The sequence below is a fragment of the Nicotiana tabacum genome, chromosome 15 (genome assembly GCF_000715075.1).
Source record: "Nicotiana tabacum cultivar K326 chromosome 15, ASM71507v2, whole genome shotgun sequence".
Classification (NCBI taxonomy): Eukaryota; Viridiplantae; Streptophyta; class Magnoliopsida; order Solanales; family Solanaceae; genus Nicotiana; species Nicotiana tabacum.
The window spans coordinates 29,836,854-29,846,064 of record NC_134094.1 but is presented as its reverse complement, the minus strand read 5'-3'; the positions used below and the strand labels follow the sequence as shown (position 1 = coordinate 29,846,064).

The 9,211-nt window shown below is 35.2% G+C and overlaps 1 long non-coding RNA gene across 1 annotated transcript; it reads right to left on the bottom strand.

The window, feature by feature from the left end:
- Positions 1-6,168: 6,168 nt before the first annotated feature.
- LOC107772141 (uncharacterized) lies at positions 6,169-8,943 on the bottom strand. The gene is made up of 2 exons (XR_012699205.1): positions 6,472-8,943; positions 6,169-6,382 (listed from the first exon to the last, which is right to left on the bottom strand). It is a non-coding gene; the product is annotated as an uncharacterized LOC107772141 (long non-coding RNA).
- Between the last annotated feature and the right edge of the window lie 268 nt (positions 8,944-9,211).

The following is a 9,211-nucleotide window of genomic DNA, read 5'->3' as shown; positions in this document are numbered from 1 at the left end:
CTTATGAGGGGTTACAGTTCTTAGTGCTACTGGATATTGATACCTTAACTTCCTTCGAAATCAGCATAACCTACTATCTCTTCTAGTGTAGGGGTCAACTCGAAATCAGAGAAGTGGAAAACATTGTGTGTCGGGTCCCAAAACGGTATCAAAGCTTCGATTATATCAACCCTTGGTTTAATTTCCAGAAGACCAGTGAGCCCACCTAAAGCCTTTGTCACAGAACGCTTACTGACCTCCTCCAGGTCGTTCCACCACATATGGAGTCCTAGTGGAATCTCGTCTACGACTCGAAAAGGTATATTTTCAACAATGCTCATCCTGCACATTTTATTTAAGGCGACTGGTTAAAAACAAGTGATTTTTGATTTTTTTTTATTTTTGACCCCAAAAAAGATTATTTGTGCAAAATAAAACTCAAACAACTCAAGGACACCTTTGCAAATACGGCCCTTCAGCCCTTCAGAAATGAAGATTTTAAAGTTGTGCTTGCTAAGTGGCCAAAATTAGGAAAAGAGCCATAGGTGGCTATTCTGGTAAAACAAACTTCCTGCGTCCCGTCGGGATATTTTTGGCTATTTGGACAGAAAGTGACATCCCCTAAATTTATTTATGACAAAATGACGCATTTTCATATTTTCTGGTTATTTTTGCAAAAAAGGGATCGGACCCGATGAGGGTTGCCAACGTATCTCACATACGGTGATAATTAAACCTGCGTAGTTCGGTCCATCTTGATGCACAGAAAGATATGATTTGTTTTGAAATGATTTTTTTACTTTTTTTTTTTGAAACTTTGGAGTAACGGGATTTTTGAATATCGGGATTATCAAAACCGGGCATTTTTCTATCCTACCTCACTCTTGATTTTTTTTTTCTTTTTTTCTTAATTTTCTTTCCTTACTCTAGAAGCCGGTCAACATACAAGCCAAGCAAATTAATGCACAAGTAGCACGTAAAGAATGCATCAGGATGGTCTTTTAATTTTCGGGTGCACCTATCCTAGACGGACCCAACCCTTGTGTTGGAACCCCTAAGTCAAATACACGTGATGCAAGCAAACTTACCTACTAGGGATCCGGCATGAGGCTGTGTTATTCTAAGTTTTAAATCCTGGGTGTACTGTTCTAGACCTGGCTTACCCGAGCGGACAACTCGAGCCGGGAGGGGGGCAGCGTACCGGAAATACAGAAGCTTCACCGGCTTTGCAACTTATCCGAACCTTGTTCTAAAATTAGGATATGACTCTAACAGAAAAGAAGCCACGCGAAGCGCACGCTCCCCAGAAGATTTAGAAGTCTTAGAGAGAAGGAGGGTTTCATAGCAGTTTATATACAGTTCAAACAATATCAAAGCGGTAAAAAGCGGCATTTAGCACATTAGGCTCAAACACGTAAAAATCAGATAATAGACAAAAATCAAGTATAACAGTTATTCTAAGCTCGAATTCTGAACCCTGAACCAGAGATTCTGGGTTCGTTCGCCAGCATGGTCGCCAGAGCTCTCACACATCTTTTTTCCCACAGGGGGATATGGGGATAGGGGAGTTTTTTCAATTAAAGTGACAATATTCGAAATTGGATTATTTATTTGATCAGAGTTGCCACTTGGAATAATTTATGGTGTCCCAAGTCACCGGTTTATTTTAAATCCCAAATCGAGAAAATTTGACTCTATTTATGGTCTGCGAACACAGAAAATCGGGTAAAGAATTCTGTTAACCCGTGAGAAGGTATGAGGCACTCCCGAATTCCGTAGTTTTAGTACGGTCGCTCAACTATTAATAATTGGCATAATTATATGATTAATACAGATTTATAACCTATTGTGCATTTTAGCTTTTTAACCGCTTTTAATTATTTATGGAAATTATTTGAACAAGTCGCGATGTCTCACACTCGCTTGTTTTTGTACACATTGTGAATCGCGCCACGTGAAATGTACCTGCGATTTACAACATGTTAATTTTTATTATTATTCAAAGTTCTGATCGGGTCACATGAAATGCACACCCGAATTCGGATTACGTATCATGGCTATGCCACGGGAACCGTACCCATAGTCACGATATTTATTATTAATCGCGCCTGAAACAAGCTACGAATGTATACTAATTCGAGTCATAAACCTTTCTTTAATACTGCCTTTGGCTCGTCTCGACTCATGGCTTATTAATGAAATAAACAATGGATTTTTCTAGAACCCATCTCCTATTCTTTTGTTCTTTTCACTTATGTCTCAACCAATTAATTTTATTTACACGTCAATAACTGAAAGTTTGTCGTCAATCCTAAAAATGTAAACATTGTCTCAAAAGGCTACCACAATGTATCCAATACGTATTAAAAAAAAATCTAAAAGAAGTGGAAAACAGAGGATGCTATGAACTTGAAAGAGACAGTTGAGACAATTCAACTAGCAAGCACAATAATCTTAGTAAAACAATGCATTTCGTCCATCCTGGTGTCACTCAAATCAGATCCAACCTTTAACTATATTAATAAGTTCGCTTCAATGATTTAGGGTGGCAAGACATAGAATACAGCATTTTGAAAAACCCATTTGCAACTCATATTAGGACTTATGTTAGGCACATAAAAATTATCAGTTTATACTAAATTACTACTAGTGATTCAAATTCTGGACTACTTATGCAGGCCACTAGATTGGTGTTATTTATTTCCATAGAAGCTACTGAGATCTACAACATACTCAAAAACAAAAACCAATTTCATCAAGCACATAACATCAATTTGCAAACTACGTGGTTCACAAATAAAACTCCCTGACAGAGTATTGGAATGAAAATATTTCATAGCACTAGAATATCCGGAAGTAATCATTTTATTTTTTAAAACTGCAAACATACCTTAGACAACAAAAAACCACTCAAAATTAGCCAAATGAAGCTGAAATAGAAGGCTAAGGCTCGAAGTGGTCAACAGAATACTCAACAGCAGTAAACAGCAGTGATTTGAGGCCAAATTGATCTCTTAGAGCCCCAGAAAGTAGGAAGCAAACCAAACCAGTAGAAACTCTTTCGAAATCTCTTTTAAATCCCAATTTTCTGTCTTTTAGAACTTTTCTTTCATCTTAGATCTCAGCTAGAATTTTTAACTCCAAGCTTTTACTCGCAGCTTTTTGAATGTGAAGAACGTTTGATTCGTGTGTGAAGTTTGTATCTATGAATGTGTTTGTGTGTGCATTGGGTGAGCACAGAGGAGTGAGAGTGAGTGAGATCAAAGAAGGGAGGTCTGGCGGCTAGGATTTTTTTTTAGGGAAGGGGTCTGTCCATTTTCTATCTCTGATCTTTTGAATCCCCGGGGAGAGTGAAATTAGGGTCTCCTCTAATAGAGTGGGAGAGAAGAGTATGGGCCAGACTATGGGGTGGATTGGGCTTCTACATGTATGGGCTTGAAACAATTGCAAAATTAGTCACTTTGGACTCAAATTTTAATTAAAACCAATTTGTGTGGCTAAACTATTATATATATTTTACTCACTAATTGACTAATGACCTAATTAATTAACTAGCCTAAGAATGCATATTTTGGTTTTTAGATATTTAAATAATGCATTTAACAATGCAATTAAATCCTAAACATGCAATTTAAAAACTAAAATGCTATGAAATTAAGATTTGAATATTTTTATGATTTTTATGATTTACTATATTCCTAACATGCATAAACAATGCGAATAAATACAAAATAAATAAAGAAAAACTTCTAAAGTTCATAAAATAATTAAAATTATTTTTTAGATTATTTTTAGGAGTAATTTAATATGTGGGACAAAAATCAGGTGTTCACACCGCCGACTTCTTCTTATCCATTCCCTCCGAGCAGCTGTCCCCTCTCCCACCTCAGTCTCAGCAAAGGGACCAAAAGCACACACACATACACACACAAAAGCTTCGAACAAGAGGAGTGAAAGGGATCTGGATAGCCGCTTCAATTTTTGCTGGTTTTGCACTACATTCTTTTGAAAGTTTTAAGGCTTAATCGGGCTGGAATCATATTATTTCTGCTGCTATTTTACTTGAATCCGCTGCTGAACTCCTACCCTACTGCTTCCTTCAGCTTTTATTTAGCTGCGTTAGCTTTGTTTCCTACCGATCCAGGTACTAATTTCATTCTCAGATTATGTATTGCCATGCGGATGTTTTAGCATTATAAAATTTGCCTCAGTTTGTTCATCTATATGTTCGCTGAATACTCCTTCACTGTTTAACCTTAAATTCGAATTGGACCGAGTACACTGAGAAATAAGGATATGAGGTGAATTCATAAATAACTGTATGTGTTGTTTGGACATTGTTCGAATTCCTTGGATTTTGAATTTTGGAATTTTGTTTGTTGTTTTTTTTTTTGGCAGAATTAGTATGAAATGAACCTGTAATGACTATATTTTGGGTTACAGTGATTAGCAAAATTAGTATGTGAGTGACTGTTATTTGTATATATTTCCTAAGAGTCAACTAGCTCATTTATCTAGCATATAACAGAAACATGAAATTAGTTTTAGATTGGGGAATCTTATAGTTCATAAATGCCAATTGCTAAATCTCCGTGATTTTGAGTTGAACAGAGTTCTTAGACCATGAATTGTGTTTGTCTTGGTGACCATGGCTAGCACTCAGTACCGGTGGGCTTGTTACAGAAGCCCAAACTCTTTGAAACATTGTAAAGTTTCTTTGAAATCACTATAGGCGCATATGAGCTTATATAAAAAATGACTGCCAAAGCAATTCTAGTAATTCTAATGCTTTTCTCCAAAATAACTTCGTTAATAATTTAAAAGAATGAACTACTCTCCACATATGAAGATCCATGAATTCTAGACTTCACACTTAATCCTGATCATAGAAAGAAATACTAATGAATATCGTAGCTTGCTTTAGGCGCGATTAACAAATCATCGTGATTATGGGTACGGTTCTCATGGCATGGTCACGATACGTAAATCCCAATTCGAGTGTGTGTTCCACGTGACTCGACCGTAACTTCAAATAATAATAAAAATAAACATGTTGTAAGTCGCGGGTGCGTTTCACGTGACGCGATTCACAATGTGTACAAAAACAATAGGTGCGCGACATCGCAACTTATTTAAATAAATTCCATAAATATTAAAAGCGGTATAAAAGCGGTAATGCACAAAAGGTTCTAAAACATGTAATAATTCAGATAATTAGGCCAATTATTAATAGTTGAGCGACCGTGCTAAAATCACGAAACTCGAAAATGCCTAACACCTTCTCCCGGGTTAACAGAATTCCTTACCCGATCTTCTGTGTTCGCGGACCATGAATAGAGTTAATTTCCTCGATTTGAGATTTTAAAATAAACCAGTGACTTGGGACACCATAAATATTCCAAGTGGCGACTCTGATTAAACAAATAATCTCATTTCGATTAATGTCACTTTAATGGAAAAAACTCCCCTATCTCCCTCCCCTCGAAAAAAGGAGGTGTGACATATATTATTATTTTCATGATAAGAAAGCGTGTAAAAGCACAAAGGGTAATGCCGTGCCAATTTCACATTATTAATTATTGAATTTTGAAGTGAGGAAGACAGTTAAAGTACGAAGGGTGATGCCGTGTCATTTTTTTATTATCAGCTGCTCATTTTATTGTTGATGAATTAATTGACTGCTACGTGACACTCACTACAAGAAAAACTGCCTTTAAGGAAGGGAAATATGGTCCCTAAAGATCCAATTCTGGCCCTAATAATTCAATTGTGACGGGAATAATCTGGTCGCCACCCGTCGCAATAGCTTCCGCCGCTAAAGGTCTACAACGACGGTTTAGAAACCTGGTCGTTAAATGTTTTAAGAGATGAGAGAAAAATCTAGTCGTTAAATACTTTTAGAGACAACATATCTCGTCCCTAATAGACCATTAACATATTATTCCAATATATATATTATGGTCGATAAATAGTATTAGAGACCAGCCTTTCCGTCCCAAATAGGCAAGCTTAAATATTATGAGAAATATATATTTTCTAGCCGTTAGCACTTTTAGCGACCAGCTTTTACCTGGTCGTAGATTATATTTTGGAGACGAGTCCTACTGGTCCCTTCTGGTCTCTTATTAACCACAAGTAGTCCTAAAGCTCGATGTCACAAAAAAGTTAAATTTATAAATAAATATCAAATTGCTACTAAACAGTCTTGATATAAAAAGATATTAATTACAATGTAAACATCCCATGATGTTAGTTTCAATATTTGCTCAACATCTTAACAAAAAACTTAGCTAACATCCTGAGTTAGACAACGATAACAAGTTTTACATAACATTTCTAGCAAAACAATAATGAGCTTGTGTATCTTCCAAACTTGCATTCTTGTAGCTTCAATCTTCAAAACCTGTAAGTAAACAATTTTGAAAATATGATGAATAACTAATTGTAAAATAATATATGTAAAATTACACTTGCAATGGTTAAATTGCTTACTCCAAAAGCAGTCGAAATTCATCAGGTGTTATCCAGCAACATCAACAAGGCTGCAGAAATATAAGAAAAATTAATTAGAAAAGTTTTGGGACGGTAAATCAAACTTCGATTCGAAAAAAACCAGCACTTTATTATTTTGTTTTTTACTGTTCATGCTTCAGATGAAGATGCAGAGTAACACAAAGTTGAAGGTCCAAAGAGAGTGTCATAGAATCAGACATAAGAAGTAAGATGCAGCCAATGAAGGAACAACTTCCAAGTACCATAAATCACTTTTACACCATATTTGAGCCTAATGTATTCATTTCAAGTTGTCGAGACTACTTCAAGAATGAAATGTCATTAATTGACAATTGTTAGCATGTTGATATTCAGTACATGTTTAAAGATTATGTGATCTTCTTAGTATATCAATCTATGCTAGATATCAACATGTAAAACAAACTTATTTAAATGTAAGAGTTATTCTGCATTAGCTACTTAAAACTTTAAGCATCACGATAACGTGCAAGAAGTATCTTATAGACAATTAGCCTAAACTAGTCCTATACAACTTTGCAAGAACAAAACTAATACAAACTTTGGCATGTTAATCATTTTGGCACATAATGGTCTGGGAATTTGTCCATACGTGTCCTGGAAAGGCTTAGGTAAAGTAAAACGAAGTCACAAGTATGTTTTTATGATACAAACAGTGCACGTCTGCAGCCCAAAAGCTTAAAGAAAAAGTATGTGTGTCCAGAATTGTTATGCAGGCAGCACATGGATACTTCAGAGAAGCTCCTGACCCCAGCTAATGTAACAAGAAATACAGCAAATCAGACTCAACACGGAATGAGAGCTTATTTAAAGAGCAGGCAGTAGAATGGATTTAGTAAAGCATATACTTCTATTACCAAAACACTTAACGTGTTTTAACCACCTAATACTTTGGATTTGCACTTAAAGAACTAACAGAATTCAGCCTTCTTTATGCTTTTTTCCTTACAATGTGGCAAGTCATATCTCTTGCCATGGTGAACAGAAACTTGGGCACACGACTCTTGGATCAATGATGATAGAATTAGTTGTGATAAAAGAATCTCAATACATGGTATAGTGATGGGATTCTTCTGTTTACTCATAGTTTACTCGCTAGTGAAATCAAATAACTGATAGAATCTATAAGATAGAAATGACTATATGTAAATCAACACAAAATTAAAAAGTAAGGTATATTATTACTAACTTCGCCAGCAGACAAAAATAGTCATTTAGTTGAAACAGGCGATGTCGTAGGCGAGACATGTGATTGTTGAGCAGCGAAGAATTCCCTTATTTTCTTCATTTCTTTCATCTGATCTTAAAATATATTCTAACAGAAATAAGATGAGTGGATTCTGATGGCACTAAGCTAGTGGATAGAATGAAGCCACTAATAGAATCCTAAAAAATATGCTTTGCCTTTTTTTAATACCTGAAGTGCTCGTGAACTCAAGAAATGCTACTACTTCAGAATTCAGATAGGGTGGACTAAGGTTGATTTGAATTGTTTACATATTTGGTATGTTTCACTGCTTTTACGATTAAAGATAAGACTGCAATTTTAGGTAATCAAGCATGCCTAACATTTTTTTGGCCTCTGTATGAGCATAATCATTGTTGTATAATGTGCAGAATCTTCTAAAGAATTCTGAACATAATTCAACACGAAATGTAGAAAAAAGTAACACTCCTCCATCCATACTCGTTACGATCATATGCTTACAATCAGAAGACACTAACACAAATAAAAGACTATAAATTAACTTGTAATTAAATATGCTGGTTCCCTAAAACTTGTATACATGGTTCCATTTAGCCTGTTCCGAGATCGAAGTAAGTACTTACACCAAAGAAAAATATAAACAGTATACTTTACGATACAAAATCATCCAAAATAGTCGTGTGCGTCTGAAAGACTACTTCTTGTTAGTTGGTGTGAGCTTATGAATTTTCCTGAGTTCTTAACATGTATTAAGATTCATGTTCCCTGCTATTTCATTTTTCTTACATACAAAGACCCATATTCTCTTGCTTAGTTATATGAAAGAAAAATATATATATGAATACATTGTTAGCTGTATGTTAGACATTACTTGGCTCATAAACTAACTTCTCCTCATAGTTATGCAAAATTAATCAGGTCTTACCTTTGTTAAGTATACCAAAATCTTCTTTCAGAGAGCTTAAAATCTAATGAATTTCAAATATTATCATTTTTTTGGTGCAGTTTTCTTAATCCACCTAAGCTGTTCATAGTACCGTTCAGAGAAATTTACAACACTGATGTTACACAAGGCAGTAACTGCAGAAAGCAATTCTGGATGCCCAATCTCCAGCTACATATAAAGCATGCCATATATGCATCTAATCTGTGTGGAACTCTAATGTCATCAATCAGACAAAAGGTATTTCCAACTACCAACTCTTTTGATAAATAAGATCTAAAGGCGGGTCTTTTGTAACGATATAGGTTAAAATAAGTTGATAGTTAAAAAACTCTTTACATACTATTGGCGTATACAAATTAAGTTCCTTTCACGGCTCTGAAAATTGTAATTTCCCTTTAATTTTCTTTCTAACATATTAGTAATTTTTTTAATAATTCCTAATTAATTTATTTTCCTTAATGAAAATGCAGGCGAAAGCAATAATATATCTCGCAAGTAGAGAAATGGAGGAGAATACAAAGACTTCATCACCAATTTCAGAGGCATCA